General features: G+C 52.7%; 1 protein-coding gene across 8 annotated transcripts in view; it reads right to left on the minus strand.

Moving 5' to 3' along the window:
- LPIN1 (lipin 1) overlaps window positions 1–19,294 on the minus strand; it is a 129,687-nt gene that overhangs the window by 54,900 nt on the left and 55,493 nt on the right. The window contains exon 2 of one of the 8 annotated variants that reach the window (XM_047853008.1): window positions 16,819–16,928. The exons of 4 other annotated variants lie outside the window; for them this stretch is intronic. The gene's annotated coding sequence lies outside the window, so the exon portion shown is untranslated. Of the gene's footprint in view, window positions 1–7,807; window positions 7,830–7,877; window positions 7,900–14,314; window positions 14,399–16,818; window positions 16,929–19,294 lie in introns of those variants that run through there. 3 more of the 8 variants (XM_047853009.1, XM_047853006.1, XM_047853010.1) reach the window with 3 other exon arrangements.

The raw sequence follows: 19,294 nt of genomic DNA on the forward strand, positions 1-19,294 counted from the left end.
AGGCCAGAACCCTAACAGCAACGAACAAAACCTCCAGAGAAAAGAGCGCAAGAAAGCCCCGACTGGCTCACTGTACAATTTTAAGTGGCACCCTCTGGATCGCCACCACCCGTCTCCCCCAGAGAGAGACGAGCAGACCCTTCCGTGCACACATGCGGAGACGCGCTCGGGCCAGCCTCCCGTAGACGGGGTCTGCGTGACGCGGCCCGGCACCCACGGCTAACGCAAGTCACGTGGACGCGAAAGTAGAAAATGGCATGATTTCTAAATCTGTGTAGCCGTGCAAGCTAACTGACTTCGTGTAACAGGGGAGAGGGGACCGTTCCTGGAGACGAACAATGCGGAAAAAAAGGATTCCTTGGAACCCGGATACACCTTGGTTTTGTTGTAGGGTTTTTTTGTTTGTTTGTTTTAAAGATTTTAGTTATTTTTTTCTCATTTTTTTAATCTTTTTTTTTATAATTTACATCCAAATTAGTTAACGTATAGTACAACAGTGACTTCAGGGGTAGGTTCCTTAATGCCCCTGACCCATTTAGCCCATCCCCCTCCCACACCCCCTCCAGCAACCCTCAGTTTGTCCTCCATATTTAAGAGTCTCTTCTGTTTTGCCCCCCTCCCTGTTTTTATATTCTTTTTGTTTCCCTTCCCTTAGGTGCATCTGTTTTGTTCTCTTAAAGGGTTTTTTTTTTTTTTTTTTAAGGAAGCCCTATGCCCAAGGTGGGGCTCGAACTCATGACCCCGAGATCAAGAGTCACAGGCTCTTCCAACTGAGCCAGCCAGGGCCAAGAACCCTGATATTTCTTCTAGGGAATCATTTTACCAAAACAAAAAACAAAACAAAACAAAACAAAACAAAACAAAACAAAACACCACCTCGATGTTCAATGTAGATTTTAACATGCAGGACTCACCGAGAGGGGTAAACCTCTAACTCTATAGCCAAGCGTAAGCAGCATGAACATTTTTGTACGATTTCTCTCACGTGACCAGGTGCTCGAGTGATTCCCACAACAGCGCCGTAGACACGAGGCCTTTCAGACGAGGAAACTTAAGGACAAGCAAAGGTGCAAGGAGGCAAACGCCCAAGGTCACAGGCCTGGGTTCGGAGGCGACCTCTGATTTGGTTCTGTCAGTCCCCCTCCCTTCTCCCTGGCCCCTTCCGGCTTCATCACCCTCAGCCGTGGGCCCTGCTGGTCCCTGAGGGACAGGCGACCGCCTCCCTGCATCGAGGCCCCCAACCCGCGCCCCTGCCCCTGCCCCTGCTCACGCGGCCGGGGACCCACCGGCCAGCATGCCGTATTCCCAACAAACGGAATGCTCGTAACTGGATGGTACTCCCACATGTCGGCATCCCAGCTCCTCATTTGTGAGACGAGGACATCTGCCTGGGTGACCTGCGAGCTCCGATGGCCTGAAGATAAAGCCTGAAAGGGCATCTTCAATAATTCAGACTAAATGGTGCTCTGCTCTCCCGTCCTCAAGAACAAAGCTTCCCTCCCCAGTGTCAGCGAGCAAACTCAAGGCTGTTGTGCAGAATCTGAAGATTTCGAAGGTGGCAGGACCCTGGGTTGTTATTCCGACACCTCGTTTGACAGAAAGAAGCCCAGACACGGAAGGCGCCAGGCAGCGCTCCCCGTCTCCAAGAGACGGAGCGGGACCCCGACGGCCTGATTCCTGGTCCTGCGATCGTCCCTTCGTGCGTGGTGTAATTTTCCCACCACAAATAACCGGAAGTTACTTTGCTATCTTCAGCTACCCCTTCTATTGAATAACGTATTTGCAGATCGGAAAATATCTCCATTTGGAAGCAGGGAGCCTGTTCCACAATTCTTAGCAAATGACAGGATCGTGGCCCCACCTGGCAATATGCTCCTCGGTGTCTACAGGGACTGTCTTAACCAACCACGGAGAATCTTTTAGGAAGGGGACTGCTTGGATGAATACTATCTGAAACACGGGAAAAACACGGGTTGGCAAGGCTGGGAAGAAACTGGAATCTATGTGTGTTGTTGGTCAGAATGCGAAACGGTGCGGCGCTGTGTATGGAACAGTACAGAACACAGCTCCTCGGAAAGTTAAAAACAGAATTCCCATATGACCCCGCCATTCCACTTCTACGTATAGATCCCCAAAAACCAAAAGCAGGGTCTCAAAGAGATTCTTGCACACCCACGTTCCCAGACGCGTTATCTCAATGGTTCCACGAGGTGGAAACCACCCAAGTGTCCCTTGATGGATGATGAACAGATAAACAAGATGTGGTGTATACATCCAATGGGGTATTAGCCTTAGAAAGGTAGGCAATTCTGATACTTGCTACAACGTGGATACACCTTGAGGACATCACGCTAAGTGAAATAAGCCAATCACAAAAGGTCAAATGCCTTATGTACGATTCCGCCCACATAAAGTCCCTAGAGCACGGAAATCCCTAGAAACAGGAAGTAGAAGAGTGATTATTACCCTCGGCCTCAGGGAGGAGGGAAGGGGAGTTAGTAAGAAACAAAAGCTGGAGCTGGAGGGAGGGATGGACGCGCCAACAGGGTGAAAGTCCTTATACGAAGGTTCTGAACTGCACACCTGCAAATGGCTGAGACAGTCCCGTTTTCTGTGACGTGTACGTCACCACAATTTTAAAAGGGGGTGAGCGAGAACACTGTACCAACCAGAAGTCATTTCAGGAAGATGAATAATGTTTGCCTGGACCCAGGAGGCACGGGACAGCCTTTCAGGGGAGGAGGGGGGCGCCCGGTTCACCCCCAGCTTCTGCTTGGCTGAGTGAGGGGTGCAGGCAAGTCGGGGGGCGGGGGGGGGGGGGTGGAATCCATGGCTCTTTATCTCTCCTCTTCCAGGATTTCCTCTAAATAAGCGCTGGGCAAATACTGGGAGAACCCAAGAACAGACGAGCTGGACGCCAATCTCACTTCCTCGGATCTGTTCAAAGTGAAAGGCTCAAGGAAGAAGGTAATCTGATTTCCCTCAAGATAGGAAGCCAGACCAGCCAGCCTGAGATGGACTCCGTCCCTTCACCGGCTCGTCAATCTCATTACCGTCCTCCTCCCCCATGGTCACTACCACTCCGGGTCGGGCAGTGAGGGGAATGTTTTGAAGAACAAAGCATCTTAACTACCTCAAGCATAACTGAAGTACCACCTGTAAAAACACAAAACAAAATGCTTACGCATCCAGTGGGACAGAGGGGCACGCTGGAGACACCTGCTCCTTACTCACCCCATACCGAATCCCTGTGAAGTCTAGTGGTTTTCATCTCAAAACTCGGCAAATGGCTGCTTCACCCGACAGGGCTTCGTGTATCACGTGAAACAGGATCCCATGGCCTATTTCAGTGGTATTTTGAGGACACATAAGCCAAACCCCACATAAACATCGTCTGGCCAAACGAGGGTTCTCCAGACTCTACTGTGGGTTTTCGGAGGTTAAGAAACATATAAGATGTCATACACATAAATGTATAAACACATATAAATACATATTCAATGTTATTTGTATACTTTATATATATTTTTTATATATATGTATATATTTTATATGTATATGTGTATATATATACATATATGTATATATATATATATATATATTTTTTTTTTTTTTTTTTTAAAACAGGGCATCTTCTAGCTTTCCAGAAGATATTCTGAGGCTAATTTTCTGAGGCTATGACATCTTATGGGAATAACGTCTTTCCAGACAGTTTTCCCTAAATTAGAAACTACTGTGGTACTTATATTAGAGCCAAACAGATAAAACACAAAACCCAAAAGCATAGGGGCGCCTGGGTGGCTCAGTTGGTTGGGCGGCCGACTTCGGGTCAGGTCATGATCTCACGGCTCATGGGTTCGAGCCCCGCGTCGGGCTCTGTGCTGACAGCTCGGAGCCTGGAGCCTGCTTCGGATTCTGTGTCTCCATCTCTCTCTGCCCCTCCCCCACTCACATTTGGTGTCTCTATCTCAAAAATAAATAAACATTAAAAAAAATTAAAACGAAAAGACAAAAAAAAAAAACAACAACAACAACAATGGGTAACACCAGTTACCCCATTTCTGATGCAGAACCCAGGGCACCAGGTTGGTGAGATGCTCAGAGTAGCACGGCCAGCAGCAAAGTGAGGGCGGGAGCCCAAGCTGAACCCCGAGACTCCCCTGCTCTCCTCCACGTAGTGCTGCTTCCCAATCTCGGTGCATGAAACCGGTATAAATGGGTGAGACCCAGTTAAAGAAAATCGGCCGTGTGGCTTTGGAAAAACAGATCTAAATGTCACATAATATTCAGCCCCGGTGGACAGGGTACCCAGTGCTGTACAGACGATCATAGATCGCAATTAAAGTCAGAATTACGGACAGGACCTTCCAGAGCCGGGGGGCACAATCCGTGAGACCAGGCTTCTAAGGAAACTGGCTCATTAGAGGGACTGAGCTCACCATCAGTGGTGGTCTCACCAAAGAGTCTAAACCACCATGTGGCAAAAACGTTGTGGAGAGAATTCAAGAATTTGATGGGGCTCTAACCTGATAATTCTGTGACCTGCTCACGGCAACACCATGAAATCAAGTCTTCACTCCAAGCAAGAAACCAAGGGTTGGTGGGGGTAGGGGTTTGGGTTGTTTTTGTTTGTTTGTTTTGTCCCATCACAAAAACATTCCACCCGGGCAGATCACCTCTGCAGCAGCCTGACAACTCTGGGAATGAGGGGGAAAGTGCTAAAATTTACAAACCAGAAGAAATAAAGAATGAGAATTGTTGGCTCCCAGGTACATAAACTTCATGAAGACAATGCTGCAAACAAAATTCACTGCAAATGCATTCAAATAACAGGCTCTAAGACATTTCTTGTCCACAAACAGGCCATGACACAGGAAGGAGAAGAGTCTGAAAAACACGGGCACTTGGGTGGCTCAATCAGTTGAGCGTTCGACTCCTAATTTCGGCTCAGGTCAGGATCTCACGGTTCCTGGGATCGAGCCCCGCGTAGGGCTCCACGTGGAGCATGGGGCCTGCTTGGGATTCTCTCTCTCCCCTGCTGCCCCTGTCTTGCTCGCATTCTCTCTCTCTTTCTCTCTCTCTCTCTCTCTCTCTCTCTCTCTCTCTAAAATTAAAAAAAAAAAAAAGAAAAAGTCTGAGAAATAGGAACTGCGCAAAATATAGGGTCAGATGGTCGGACCTGATTGTCCTCCTGCAAAATTTGTGAGCTTTGTGCTTGGGAGCAAGCATCTCTGATGGAACCTCACCATCATGAGCGTGAAACAAGATAACTTAGGAAAACCCTCTGCCATTAGAGGACAGGTGGCAAACGTGACTCACTGTCACCACCTCCCCGAGTAAGTCACTAGACCAGTCGGACTCTGCGGTTGGCTCTCAAGGGGGTATTTTCGCCATTCACACCCTCTTCAGCAACCTCATCTCAGGGTCTCCCGGGAGGTAAATTCTAAGCCTTCCCCCGTGGCCCTCAAGGACTAGAAGGTCAAAACACCTTTCTTTCTGTCGGAAGACTTCTCTAGCATTTCCCCCCACAGAATGATTCATCATTTCCTGGCACCAGCCTGCCCCTGACCCACTGCCCGTGCACACAGGCCAAACACACATCGTCGTGGCAGGTGCCCAAGGAACACCTGTGGAATCTGGCTTTACGGTACATCCGGGAGCTTCGTGACTGGGAACCGACTCAGCATCAGCCTGGGGTGAAGCCTCGGGCTCCTGTTCCTCTGAGCAGCAGCAGGTTCTACCCAGACACAGAACTGCTGCTCTCAAGGGCCAATGGACACTGACAACTTAATCAGTCCCCAGCCTGCCGGCTACTTTGGCCAAAGGAGAACCACCTGAGAGGCTCCTAAATACCCAGAATTTACTGGCAACACCAGGCAAAGACAGTACAGCAGCGAACCAGCGTGGCACAAACCACAGTCCATTGTCACCTACCATGAAGGCTGGTACGCTGTTCAGACAGCGATAATAACAGAGTTTAAACTACGTATCCCTTCCTCACAATGGTGCGAAACAGAGTTTTCCCATCTCGCAGAGAAGGAAACTGAACTGTGGAGTTTATGTATGTAAGTTGCTCTGGGTCCCGATGCAGGTAAGGGGCGGAAGGAACGTCCGAATCCAGGAGAAGTCTGTATCCGACTTTGGGACCACCCTACAAACCTCCCAAAACACTGGACAGTCGTATCTCTGTACAGAGACGCACACGCAGACTTCAAGGGACATACGCAGGAAGCTGTAAGGCGCAGTAGATGCAGATATGTCCGCTTCGCCAACGGTGAGGCCAGAGCTCCCCCACGGCGGTCCATCCTAGTAGGACACTGCCTTCTCCTAAGCTGGTGCCCGGTTGGGAGACTGGTCTGCTTGCTCCACAGATACACCTGTGCTTCCCAGTCGGTCCAGGAGCAGCAGGCCAGCCTCACCCTCTGCCATGTCCCGGGGCGGTGGCGGGGGTGGGGGGCACACGGGTGAAGCGGGAGCCCAGAAAGGGGTTCCTTCCGTTTGAGTTCAAGGAGAAAAAGGGCAAGATTTTACTGGTCAAGTCTGAATACCCGCGGATAAAATCGCCCCCTCATCCTTTTATCCTGATCCACCTTAAATGTCAGAAAGGTGTCTCTGAGGACAGGTGAGTGACCAACCAATACCGCCCCCCCCCCCCCCCCACACACACACACACGGATCATTCCTCCTATCACGAGGCAGAGAGGACGCAGATGCTCGCCGTGTACCTGGCTCTGGGTTTGACACCAGGTAAGATTAAGCCCTGTCCTTGAGAAGCTGGAAGTCCTTTCTTTTTTTGTTGTTTATTTGCTCTCCAAATGTGAGCATGTGTGTGAGCGGGAAAGGGGCAGAGAGAGAGAGAGAGAGAGAGAGAGAGAGAGAGAGAGAATCCCAAGCAGGCTCCACACTGTCAGCACCACGGGGCTCGAACCCACAAACCGTAAGATCATGACCTGAGCCGAAACCAAGAGTCGGACGCTTAACCGACTGAGCCACCCGGGGAACCCCGAGAAGCTGGAAGTCTTAGATCTTAATTGGCTCAGTAATTAACAACTGAATATGGATGCCCATTTAGGACTTTTCTGAAAACTGCAGAATCTGCCTTGGAGAGTGAGCACCCTTGTGTAGTATTTAAGTCATGTGGCTTTTAGTTAGGAATGCGGTTCCTTAAAGATACAGTCAAATCTGCTTCCCTGGGGCTCTCTCCCCCACAGGTCCTTGAAGGCTGGGGATGTCTCATTCTTCATTGTCCTGGTTGTCCTGAGGCCATGTGAGGACAGCAACGTGACTATCCCCCTGCACCCCCTGCACCTAACAGGCGAGGAAGGTGCTGTCAGCACCCCAGCCGGGTCTCAGAGGAGTCAGGGGGCCTCCATTCACCACCCGGGCTGTTCTCTGAGCACATTCTGTCTCTGTGTCCAGAATCCAAACCTGACCAGCTCGTTGTGAAAACACAAACATTGTGCTGCAGCTGGGGCTGCCCAAGATCACATTCACCTGGGAGGTTAGGAGCTGAGGGCGCATTTTCACCCAAAGCATTAAAAAAGGGGGGGGGGGGGGGGGGAGGGGCGCCTGGGTGGCGCAGTCGGTTAAGCGTCTGACTTCAGCCAGGTCACGATCTCGGGGTCTGTGAGTTTGAGCCCCGCGTCGGGCTCTGGGCTGATGGCTCGGAGCCTGGAGCCTGCTTCCGATTCTGTGTCTCCCTCTCTCTCTGCCCCTCCCCCGTTCATGCTCTGTCTCTCTATCTCAAAAATAAGTAAACATTAAAAAAAATCAAAAAAAAAAAAAAAAGAGGCAGAGAAAAGAATACCAGCCCCAAGGTCGAGATCCGTATGTTTCACCCCTGCCCCACCACGCTGGCAGCACTCTCCACGGCCAACCTCTTCCCTCCTTGCCAGTTCTGGACTGAGCATGGCACTGCGAGAAGCTTCTTGAACAAGCGTCAAGTCCTGTGTGTGTCCATACCGATGAAAGGCAAATCGGGGCCTTTACCGGCATGCCGGCATCCGTCAGGAAACACTCCCCGCCACAGAAAGAAAATTCGCCAGAAAAGCTGGAGATGCTTCTAAAAAGCTTGCAGGTCGGACCACGAGTACCTGCTGACAAAAGTGATGAGGCGGAAAAGCCAGCTGGCCCGAGCGTCCCCCCACCAGGACCCTTTCTGAATTAAGGCGGATCACACGGAGCCCGCGATCATCACAGCTCAGCTGCAGGACCAGAGGGAGGGGACAGCCGGCTCCCAGGCGATCCCACGGGAAGGAGGGCGCAGCGGGAGGGGCAGGTGTGTGCAGCGTGTCTGGATTGAGGGTGCTAATACCCTGCAGGAAATAGAGCAAAGGCCCGGGAAGTTTTCTCCTCCTTCGATGCCCCCCACCACGGGCAGGTGCGCCCCCCCCCCCCCCCCGGAGCTACTCTGTACAATTCCTGGCACGCAACAGATGCCCATAAGCATCAGTCAGCCCGTCTCACGTGGTTCCAGAAAAGCAGCCGTTGGCTAACGCGTGGTCAGCAGGAGGTCTCAGAACTTCTTGCCTAGTTATTACATCAGGAAAATCAACGTTTCACCCACAATCGACAGAATCTTTCTCCGCACCGCACAACTTTGCCAAGACACTCTGCTTTCTTGGAACGTCTGCCAAAATGCAAAACCCCTGGCCACACCCGTTCATAACCACCCATCTCTAGAATCTTAATGTCCGTTGAAGGTGGCCTCACGCTAACTGTACAGAAAAACAAATGGACAAGATACAGAGAGGGTTCACAGAGAAAGAGATCCGTCTGGTCAATGACACATGAGAAGATACTCAACCCCATTCATAAGTTAAGATATGCAAAGGAAGTCTTTCAGATGGTATAAAATTCGAGCATTTCGTAAAAACCCCAGGGTTGGTGAGAGCAGGGGAAACCAAGTGATCACCGACTGCTGGTGGGTAATAAGCGGGGTGAACATTGGGGCCCCATCTGTCATTTTATGCACATACTCCCCCAGCAACCCTACTTCTGTAAGGTCCATGTACCAAACGGTCGTGGCAGTGTTGACTGTTATCCAGAAAATTAGAAACCACTTAAATATCTCTAGGACTCTGGTTAAATAAACCATGTATCAGAAGATCATTACGATTGCTTAAAAAAAAAAAAAAAAAAAAAAACACCACACACATGCACACACAAAGGGAGCAGTTCCCCAAATACTAACATGAAAAGGTATAAACTGAGCGAAAGAGGACAAAAACATTTACAACATGAATCCGCTTTTTTAAGAATTACATTCCTACATATTCTTTTTTTTTTTTTTTCAACGTTTTTATTTATTTTGGGGACAGAGAGAGACAGAGCATGAACGGAGGAGGGGCAGAGAGAGAGAGGGAGACACAGAATCGGAAACAGGCTCCAGGCTCTGAGCCGTCAGCCCAGAGCCCGACGCGGGGCTCGAACTCACGGACCGCGAGATCGTGACCTGGCTGAAGTCGGCCGCTTAACCGACTGCGCCACCCAGGCGCCCCTCATTCCTACGTATTCTGAGATGCACACAACAAAAGAAACTCTGGATGGATTTGCACACCAAATAAGGTTCACAGGCTCACCTCTGGGGGGTGTTCTTTAAACACATAGGTATTACTTTGACGTTAATTCTTAATGACGTCAGAGAACTGGGTGAGGGATGGAAAAGCCTGGCCCACCCAATGTCAGGGTCTCCCAGTCAGTGAACCTGCTGAGACATGAGGGAGTGAGGGGGGGGGCGGGGTGCTGCTTTGGTCAGAAAGGTCAAAGGGCGACCACTCGGCTCCTCCTCCCCAGCTGGGATTTTGCAACACCCGGATCTTATAATCCCATGTGATGAGTGTTCGCGGGTCCTTGCCAAGGAGCACAAAAGGCCCAGACAGTAGGGGACGGGGACATCTAAACTACAGGGCGGCCCATGTGCCGGGCAAGACAGCTCCAGGCGTAGACCCTGATCCTCTGGCTCTTAACCATTCGACTCACTGACCAAGCACGGGGCTCGCATCCTCTCCTGACGCACCTCCAAATGCTCTCCGTCTAACATCTGTGTGTTGGTCAGAAAGGACGTCCTGCCTTTGCGACTTCTATTCCTGTAGGACACCCACCCACTCCACCCCAGCAGTTCAGGAAGGGCTAAGTATCACCTGACGTTCAAATGTGCCGTCGACAGCTCAGGGGATAAGAATGCAGGCTTCCTGGAGGCAGGTGCTTGGTGTCAGTTAGATCCCGGGTCCTACTAACCTGTGCCCACGGGCCAATTACTAACCTCTCTGCCAGCCTCAGTTTCGTATCTGTAAAAAGGGACTGACGTCGTCTGCCTCACGGGATTAGTCGTCCTCGGTACACGTTAAAGTACTTTGCAAAGCGCATACACCAAATGAAAGCCAGGCGCTAATCCTGTGGCCACAAAGGATTCCTGGACTCTGAATTAAGGCTCATGCCTTAACGATTTACATCGCACCTTCCCAAAAAAGACCGGGCCAAAGAATGCGGTAGATTAAGATCCACACAGATTAGAAGGGTATTACTCTCGGGTGGTAGTACATTTCTGTCTGTCCACAACTCTGAGCACAAAGGCAACCCCAGGGTTGGGCAGCAGCATTCTGTGATGAGGTAGAATTCACTGGCAAGAATCCTCGGCAAGAGCAGTGGCCAAGGAGAACGTCTCGTTGGACGGCTGTGCCCTGTTATCCCATGATCTTTACTGACTGTATCCTGTCGTTTGAAAACCAAAGGGTATGCCTAGGGAGAGCCAGGAATGCAGACAAAGATTTCACCAAAAAAGAGAAAGTACACATATCCAAGGAGAGGGAGGGGGGACCTTCGGGAACAAGGCGCGCGGTGCAAATGTGCTCACGGTGTCCCAGAAGCAGCCAGCAAATAGGCGTGTCTCGATCATAGGGTCTGTGGTCGGCTTTGTGAGCAATGCAGAGTACCTCACACTCGGGGAGCAGTTGACACAGAGCCACGATCATTCTAACCGCCTGTTGCTTTGTTCTGGAAACCCCAGCATTCAGTACCAGCAAAAAGTTCTAAGTTGTCGGAAGAATCACAAAACTTGGTCGGTGGGTTGAGAGATGTGGCCATGATCACCGGCATGAAAAGCTCTCTGCTCCTCTCCAGATTGGGCCGGCCTGCTCCCTTCCTTCCTCCCCACGTCTCAGCGGGGGCAGTGCACAAGCACGGCCACCCTGGGCCATCCTCCCCCCAAGCAGGGACTTCTGTGGGCCAGGAGGAAGCCAGTGCTGGGTGGTGCAGTCCCTCCCCGCCCACACACAACCACACCCACACCCCCATCTTCCCTCTCTCCACTGGACCGCATAATCTCTCTCTCTCTCTCTCTCTCTCTCTCTCTCTCTCTCTCTCACACACACACACACACACACACACACACACACACACACACACACCCCACAGCTAAAACAAGTTCCACAAAACAGTATCTATCTTCTTTTCTGCCCTACTTCACTTTTTCTCAATGTCTGTGGGCCACCGAAACTGATTTTTAGGACCAATGGGTCACCAACGGTGCTGTGACAAATACTGGCCTATGCCCAGACCCAGAGCTCAGGGGAGGCAGAAGCTCTTCTTCACAACACCCCAGCTGCACACAGCCCAGCCCCAGCCCAGGCTCACTTCTCATTTGCTGAATAAAAGGTGGGGAGGGGGAGAGGGGAGGGAAGAGGAAGAGGCGCCCAGCGAAGTGCAGGGGACGCAGGAAGGAGGGGCCTGGCCAAGGGCACATCAGGAGGCTGGGGCTGCCTTCAGGGCTCTGGTGCCCCCCTCGTCAAGGGGCCTGGGCCCTGGTGTCCCGGGAACTGGACCCTGGACCGGCTGCCAGGTGCAAAAGTAGACGCTGGGCCCCTCACTCACCAGACCTTCCACTCACAGCTTAGAAAGCTCCCATTTCAGAAATGGCCAGCAAATGGGCCCTTGGAGGCTGCCAGAAATTAAGAATTAAGTTAGGTTGGGGCGGCTGGGTGGCTCAGTCGCTTAAGCATCCAACTTCAGCTCAAGTCATGATCTCGCGGTTGGGGTTCGTGAGTTCGAGCCCCACGTCGGGCTCTGTGCTGACAGCTCAGAGCCTGGAGCCTGCTTCAGATTCTGTGTCTCCCTCGCTCTCTGCCCCTCCCCCCTTCTCAAAAATAAATAAACCTGGGGCGCCTGGGTGGCTCAGTCGGTGAAGCGCCCGACTTCAGCTCAGGTCACAATCTCGCGGTCCATGAGTTCGAGCCCCACGTCGGGCTCTGGGCTGATGGCTCAGAGCCTGGAGACTGCTTCCGAATTCTGTGTCTCCCTCTCTCTCTGCCCCTCCCCCGTTCATGCTCTGTCTCTCTCTGTCTCAAAAATAAATAAACTTAAAAAAGAAAATTTTTAAAAATAAATAAATAAACCTTAAAAAAAAAAAGAATTAAGTTAGGCTTTGCCCGAATTGTTTCACAAATTCCATTCTGATTTTAAGTGAGTGGGCTTACGCCATAATAAACCAGGTCAGAGTTCAAGAACATGTAGAATGTGACTTCACCCTTCCCAGGGGGCTCGCCCCAGTGCTGACAGTGCACCACGGATCCACCTGGACCTCGTGAGTTCCTCATCAGTACCTCAACAGCTCCAAACTCTTCTGCCCTGGTCATGCGGAGGTGCGAACAGGTCAAGGCACTAGCCTCAGTGTCCCAGTTGGATTGCGGCCTTCTCGGTGTTTCTCGAAAGTGTTCCAAAAGTGGCCCCAAATGATGCAACCCCCGCCCACCCCACCAGGTCTCCCCCGGAAAAAGCTCCCTACAACCCTCCCCTGTCCCCATCTGAATGCTGGCCCAAATCAGTCTGTCCCCTGTGGGTTTCTTTGCGACCTTGAACCCAGAGGACAGAGAAGCCAGGAGATGCCAACTCACAATAGGAGAGGGGTGGCCGAGGGGGAGGGAGGGGCCCCAGAGTGATGATTTGCGGCCCAGAGGCCAGCATCGGGCACAAGTGTCTCAGCCCTACAAACAGCCCTCCTCACAGGCACCCTGTGCCTCCAGATCCACAAAGTTCTGCCAGGGGCCTGGCTCCCCTCCCCAACACCACACAGCCCCACATCCAAACAGGAATAAAAGCTCCAAAACACACATCCATAAGCAAATGTGCTTGATAAGGATACAAATGTTGACAAATATGAAGAATTATCAAAATACAGAACTGTAGAACAAACAGATCTTCCAACATGGGGTAAAAAAGAAAAAAAAAACTGTGTGTTTAATTTCTCAATTACTATCCATTCCTCACTTACTTTTATTCCTAAGACCCAAATTATACAACAAAAGATAAACTGTAAATTTCACATGCATTATGCCATTTCTCTGATTTAAAAAAAAAAAAAAACACAAAACTTTTACAAGCTCATCTTTTCCAAGATACTTCCTACTATCCTGGGGAAACCGTTAGGTTCTAAAAACTGTCCGAGTTAATCCATTGTTTTTAATTCAAGTTTCCTGTTTGGTGGTCAAACACTGGGTTGACATCTGGTTTCTTCAGCGACTACTCTGCACATAAATTACGTGCCAGCTGTCTACACTCTAGCCTATGGCACTTAGAGTTATGTCTAAGCCACTACTTTGCATCCTACATGTTCCTGGCCTTCCCCAAAATAAAATTATTCGCAGGGGCATGTGATAGAGCCGTCTGGGCCTAGCACCCATAGGCTGCAGGAAAGATGCACAGAGGCCGGGCAGAGGAGGAACCAAACTGTAATCCGAGAACCAGATTCCAGCCCCGTTCAACCTGCCGCCTAGCAGCTGTGTGACCTTGGGCACATAGGTCAACTTCCCTGAGCCTCAGTTTCCTCAACTGCAGAGCAAGAATCCGAAGCCCCAGGGGACATTTTCGTAAAAGTTCCGGGCGCACGGCAGGGCTGCCCACTACACGGATGGAACCCACCCGTCCTCGCTGGACAGAGCGAGGTCCGGCCGCCCCTCGGGCCGCCCCTCGGGTCCGCCAGGCGGGTCAAGGTCAGCCCTGCGGGCGACCCAAAGGGAAGGCCCGAGGGATGCTCGCGAGGCCGCCGGGCCCCGGGCCTGTTTCTCCGCCTCTCTCCCCGAACCATGTCCCCCAGAAAGGGCCGCGGGGACCGAGCACGGTCCTCCGGCGTCGGGTCACCACCGTCCCCCGGCCGGCTCCGGCTTCGCCGCGCGCGCGCGCGCCCACTCTCCGCCGGGCTCTGCCCCGCCCGGCCCGGCAGCCCGAGGCTGCGGCCCCTCCCGGTAGCGGCCCGAGCTCCTCCGAGGCTGGGCCTGGGGCTGGGCGAGCGGCGGGCGGCGGCGCGGAGGCGTCTACTCACCTTGCGGCGCCAGCGCGCGTGGCCTTCTTTGTATGCAAACACTCTCTGTCTGCCGCGCGCTCGCTGTCACCGAGGACTGCCCGCGGCGGCGGGGGCGGGACGAGGGGCGGGGCGGGGGCGGAGCGAGGGACGGGGCGGGGCGAACGGGGCCGCGCCAGGGCCCTCGTGACGCGCGAGCAGCTCTGCTGCTTTCAGGGCCCCTCTGGCCTCAGGGATCCGAGCCTCCTCCCTCGGAAGAAGGCTGGGACCCGCCAGCCCCTCCTGCGCCGCCCACCTTAGCTTTCCTGTGGGCACGGCACTTTAGGCCACGTTTCTGATGATCCTCCCCAAAGCCACAGTCCCATCTTTTAATTCACCAGGCTAGAATGACCTGTTCCCGAAGCCTCGGAATTCAGGGGGCGTGCATCAGCTGTCGCGGTAGCCAGGTAAAGCGCTCCAAAAACCTCCAGGGCCTAGCGGCTGCCTGCCGTCTCGGACCTACTCTTTAAGCAAGTCCCTTAACTGTTCTGACCCAGAACCTTAGTTTCTACAACCGTATCGCGGCAGTCAGCCTTACTGACCATACTGCAATTTACACTTAGCTCTTCAACCTAAGTTCACCTTCATCCTTTCTCCGAATGAACAAGCACCCCTGCTGCGTCCATGCACTAAGCATACTTGTCAAGCTCTGTTCCAAACACCGTGAAATGTTGCTCAGAACAAGAGACAGGACGCTGCCCCTTTGGAACTTCCATTCTCCAACAAGGAGACAAAGCAAGGAACAAATAATGAAAAAAAAAAATAATCGGGTGGCAAAAAGAGGTAGATCAGATGATCACAGGCTGGCTCAGTTAAACAGAAATCGTAAACGACAAGAAAACACCGGAGTCCTACAAAGATGTGGAGGCAGAGCTTTCTAGAGATCAGAAGCAGCAAGTGCAAAGGTCCTGAGGCAGCCCTCTGTGAGAGGCTGGAGGGATAGCAGAGACCAAACATTTAGGATTTTGTGCCCAACTAAGAAGTTTAGGCAGCCCAAGAATGGCTTTAAACCTGTGAATTATATGATCTAATTTACATTTTTTAAAACCGCTTCTCTGCTCTATGGAAAATAGAGTGTAGAGGACCAGAGTAGAAGCGGGCACACTACGACAGGAAACCAGAGGAGATGATGTGGCTGAGACTGATGCGAGGGGTGGGGTGGTTAGGAGAAGTGGAAAGACTTCAAATATATTTGGGAGGTAAAACTCGTGGACCCACCGATGTATGGGTGGGGTGGGTGTGGCAAGTCAAGGGTGAAATCCCCATTTGGGTCCTGAACAACCGAGGGATGATGCTGCTTTTTACTGAGGTGCAGAAGGAAGACGCAGCAGCAGCCTTGGGAGGAAATTCAGGGCTGCGCTTTTGGCCACTCGAAGCTTGAGATGCTTTTCAGCCATCCCAGGGGAGATGTCGGGAAGGCATCACTGCAGAAGTCAGGCTGGCTCTACATGGAAGATGGGGTCCTCTGCCCTGGAAGCTTTGCCCAGGTGATGTGTCTTCCTCCAGCTGGCCACCTGTGGATACATTCTTGCTGGCCTTCAGGGGGACTCCCATCTAGGCAGCCTGTCCCCAGGAAAGCAGGTGAGCCCTTGCCATGGGCATTTGGGAGGAGGGGGCTACGAAGGGGGTCATCGATTACAGATGAGATTCCTCCACAGGGATGTGTTTCGGAGACGGCGGTCCGGAATGCACACCGCGGCAGGCAGACCCCCAGGAGGAAGCATTCTTATACTCCCCACCCTCCCAGAGCTTCTGGCCTTGGGGTCAAGAAGCAAGGCGACTTGGAAAGGCTTTCTGGAAGGAAGGTCCAGCTCCAAGCCACTTCAGTGAAGAGCTTGCTTAAAATAAATCTTGAATTATTAAAATTTAGAGGCTTAGAGGTCTGAAAGCGTAACAAAATCGAGTCCAAAGCACTCATTTTGCAAATGAGGAACTTGGAGGCAGAGTGGGGTTGGGGCTCACCCCAAGTCACCCCAAGTGAGCCCTGGAACTTCCCCTGCTATTCCCATTACTGCCACAACATCTAAACAGCCAAATGCCTAAGGGGGGGGAGTCTTCTCAGACAAGCCCTCCAGAAGAGAGGATTACGCACACTGGATCCCATTTCACGGTTCACTTTGCAATCCTGCCCTGTCTGGAGTCCCCCTGGGAGGGCCCTTGCTGTGTTGTCAGCTCCTGGGGCTGGTGACCCAGCTGTGACTCAGCCAGGAGAGCTGAGGTGATCCCCCTGGCCAATCCCAGCACCTACCGCCTTCAGCCCAACTCGGAAGATGAGAAGGAACCACAGGGATGAGGAAGAAGAAGGAAGGGCTGAGTGAAGCCAGGGCAAACAGCACACACACACACACATCCTTGATTCTAAAGACTCAGTTTCAAAATCTGGAAAATGGGAAGCAGATCCACTTTGAGGATGGCAAAGTCCATTGTGTAAAATTCAGGGCGCAGTTGCTGACCCGAAAGATTCTTAAATTCTGAAGACCCCATACCTTAGGGAGTGGCGACGCCCCGAAGGATGTGTTTGCTCGGCCCCTCTGTGATCCAGAGAAAATGCCCAGCTCACTCAGCTCCAGGACTCAGCAGGCTGCTGGGCTCCCTCCTAGAAGGGACAGGCAGAGAGCACCGAAGAATGACAGTTCCTCAAATGGTGCAGTTTCGCTGGGCAGTCTGCGAGGAGAGGGATCAAATCGGCCCTGTTCTAGCTGGAAACCTCCCGGCGTTTAGCCAGTGATAATAACCGTATTATCCTGGGAATTCTGAACTTTTCCAGATTTGTTATCCACACAACGGAAAGGGCTTCGCACAGGGGATGGGGGGGGGGGTGGCAGGAGGGGTGAATGCCCCTCTTCACGGGACCCCAGGAAACAGTGTCAGTAGGTATACAGATGACTGGTCTCCTGACAGCACCGAGAATGGAGAATGGAGAATGGCATCGTCCAGTTAGCTCAGTAAGTGCCCAGGGCAAAAGGGATACTAAAGAGAGAACAATGCATTTTCCCCCCAGAGGGCGACTTGGGCTCTCAGGAAGGGAGGGGATCTCCTCGGGATCCAAGGGCAGTCCTTGGCTGGGGGGGCGCCTGATGAGGTAGGGGGCTTCATGGACTTTCCCTTGTGGGGGCCTCAAGAATCAGGAGGGGGGATCATGAACCACCCAGTGGCACATCACCCCCTCGAAGGGCGGGAGACTGAGCAGCCTGGAAATCCACCGGAGACCGAGTGGGTCCCCTGGGTGCAGGTGGGCGGACCGACCACAGCAAGTTTCATGGGGGAAGAAGCAGGCGGGAGAGGCCCCGGGTCCCACAAGGAGGAGGAGGAGGAGGAGGAGGAGGAGGAGGGGGATGGTGAACCAGGGGAGCAAATGTCTACAACCAAATCACAAAGGCCCACCCCCCCCCCCCCCCAAACTGGAGTGAGGGTCACAGATTAGGGCTGAGGCACCCAAGAGAGCAAAAGAAGTCTCAGGGAGAGAAAGGGGAGAGGCTGACAGTTGGCCACGCCTGGACGTTGGAGGCCACGCCCCCCAGTTCACCCTAACAGATACAGGAATTGGGCAGCATCAGTACCGGCCCTGGGCTGGCAGGCGGGCGCTCAGCCGTTGAAGGGTCGCAGGACCCAGGCACACAGAGCAAGGCAAGGAAAACCCAGCGCTTGGGGCAGAGGGAGATGCGCCCACCCGCCCGCGGGGCCCGCACCCACTCCCTCTACAGCAGCCACCACCCACGCATGCTCATTTCTTGAGCGTCCACCCTGCGCCAGGCCCTGTGTGGAGTGCTGGGGCTTCCACGGGGGCGCAAGGCCAGACGCAGCCGCCAGGCCAGACGTAGCCGCCGTCCCCGGTGCGCGCACGCTCTGGGGTAGTGATCGCGGCCAATGGCACAAAAACCCACGAAACACTGTCACGCGGCTCAGGGCTGCCAGGAACTGAAGGGTTGTACATTGCCATGGGATTTGACCTGCTCGAGTGCCGAGGAAGAGGGTTCAACTGACTTTGGTGACCTGAGCAGGCGCTCGCGTGGGCTAATCTAGGCCAGGTGTGGAGGCGCAGAACTGTGGGCGTGGGAACCGCGTGTGCAGGACAGGCTGGTGTGTGCAGGGGTGAAGGAAGTTCCTGACTGGCCTCCCTTGGGTGAGGGGGGCCACAGCAAGTCCCATGACTGGCCTGGCAGAGCTCCTGGCCTGTGTCCCCTGCAATCAACAGGGGCTGGGACATCCTTTCTCCTCTAGCCAAATGGGGATGATTCCTAATGAGCCAGGCTAGGGCCAGAAAGATGCTTTTGCCGGGACTAGTACCTTGTTCCCTTTTCCCGGTCCCCTCGAGGCCTGCAGCACCCAGGACCAAGGTCTCTATTGCTAAAAAGAAAGCCACCAGACCAAGATGGAATCCCTTGCCCCCAGAACAGCAGAGCAAGAGGAAAGTGCACTTTCAACCTCTCCAGGAGTGGAAATTTTAAGCCAATAAATTTGGCATTTTCTGGTCAGCACCAAAGAGGTGATCTGTCAGACAGACAGACCCTCTCCAGCCCCTAAGGGAAGAGGAGATAATCCACCTACTAAAAGCTCCCTGTCCTTCCCCCAAGGGAAGGTGGCCTAGCCTGAACGATCCTTTCTTTTCTCTTGCTAATTTCTTGCCCCAACTCTCCTCCCCGTTAAAACCACAGTATTTTGTGTGGCCCCTCTCTACCTGCTAGACGGGAATGGCTTCATAAGGCCAATTAGCTCTTCAAATGTACTCCGTTGAATCTTGGTTTTTTGACCTCTACAAAGTAGCCCACACACCTTGGAAGTCGTGGCCTGCGACGGAAACTCCAGGTGCGTATGTCTGAGCGGACTTTTACAGACTTCACCCTTCCCGGCTCTTCCCCAGCCTTACAGTGAACAGTCTGTCCCCAGGAATGATCGTCACACTATTTGGAATGGCCTGAACATGTGCCAGTCAGAATGGACACCAGGCACGGCAGAGCAGAG

This window comes from Prionailurus viverrinus, chromosome A3, assembly GCF_022837055.1.
Source record: "Prionailurus viverrinus isolate Anna chromosome A3, UM_Priviv_1.0, whole genome shotgun sequence".
NCBI classification, from domain to species: Eukaryota; Metazoa; Chordata; class Mammalia; order Carnivora; family Felidae; genus Prionailurus; species Prionailurus viverrinus.